The 1,091-nt window shown below is 46.9% G+C and overlaps 1 protein-coding gene across 2 annotated transcripts in view; it reads left to right on the forward strand.

The window, feature by feature from the left end:
- The window catches only part of RASL12 (RAS like family 12), a 13,884-nt gene that overhangs the window by 6,583 nt on the left and 6,210 nt on the right, over positions 1 to 1,091 (forward strand). The gene's annotated exons all lie outside the window — the stretch shown is intronic.

A 1,091-nucleotide genomic window follows, 5' to 3' on the forward strand; every position in this document is an offset into this window, starting at 1 on the left:
TGAACAAGAACGGCTATTTATCCAAGTCCCCACAGCAGGCTGGGGACGGGAGCTGTCTATGACTCCTGCCGGCTGCTAGTGGACCTGGCGTGTGTCCAGGCCTGGCTTAGCTGCCAATGCCCCTCAGAGAGAATTCCGCCACGGCTGGGGGGTACTCTTCTCACAGTGGCTGCTACCAACAGGCAGAGAGGGCTCCAGTTCTTCCCAGAGGGTTCTTCTTTGGGGTCACAGGGGCACCACCACCCCCAGGGAAAGGTGAGGGCCAAGTACACTCACATGTGTGGGCCAGTGGCACAGGGGAAAGTTAGGGGTAGGGAGAATGATTGTGACAGCAAGGTCCTCTTTGCAGGCCTGGCCACTTGATACTTTCTCAGGTTTGAGGTCATGAGAACTTAGAGAAAACAATTTGTAAAAACTTATGAAATCCAAATAAGGTCAGTGGTGTAGTTCATAGTATGGTACCAATGTCAATTTCCTGGTTTTGACCATTGTACTATGGTTATGTAAGGTGCTAACACTGGGGGGAGGGGGGGAAGAGTACACAGGAACTCTCTGTACTATTTTGCAACTTCTACATGAGTCTAAAATTATTTCAAAATAAAAAGTAAAAAAAAAAAAAAATCACCTAGGAATGTGAACCTGCCCTGGAAACTTTGGAGCGCTATGTCCCCACTGTCCTTTACCGGTCATTTGTGGAGGGCCAGGCCCCATGCCTAGGGGCCCATCCAGTCCTCATGCAGCCCTGTGAATGGTGCAGGGACAAGCATTCAGCACAGCGCCTGGCATGGAGTAAAAACCTGAAAACTGTTGGCCAGTGTTATCACATCATCCCTATTTTAAAATGAGGAAACAGAGTCTCAGAATGCTGAAATGACCTGACCAAGGCACACAGCTAAAAAGTAGCTGAAGTTGGGTTTGATTCCCGTCTCCAACCTAAAACTTTCAACCATCCTAGATTCCTCTGCTATTATTTTGACAAGGATTACTTGTAAAACCTTCTTGGGACTTCTTTTTCTTTATTGAAATATAGTTGATTTACAACGTTGTGCCAGTTTCTGCTGTACAGCAAAGTGACTCAGTTATACATACAT

This window comes from Neophocaena asiaeorientalis, unplaced genomic scaffold, assembly GCF_003031525.2.
Source record: "Neophocaena asiaeorientalis asiaeorientalis breed wild unplaced genomic scaffold, Neophocaena_asiaeorientalis_V1.1 scaffold264, whole genome shotgun sequence".
In the NCBI taxonomy this organism is placed as follows: Eukaryota; Metazoa; Chordata; class Mammalia; order Artiodactyla; family Phocoenidae; genus Neophocaena; species Neophocaena asiaeorientalis.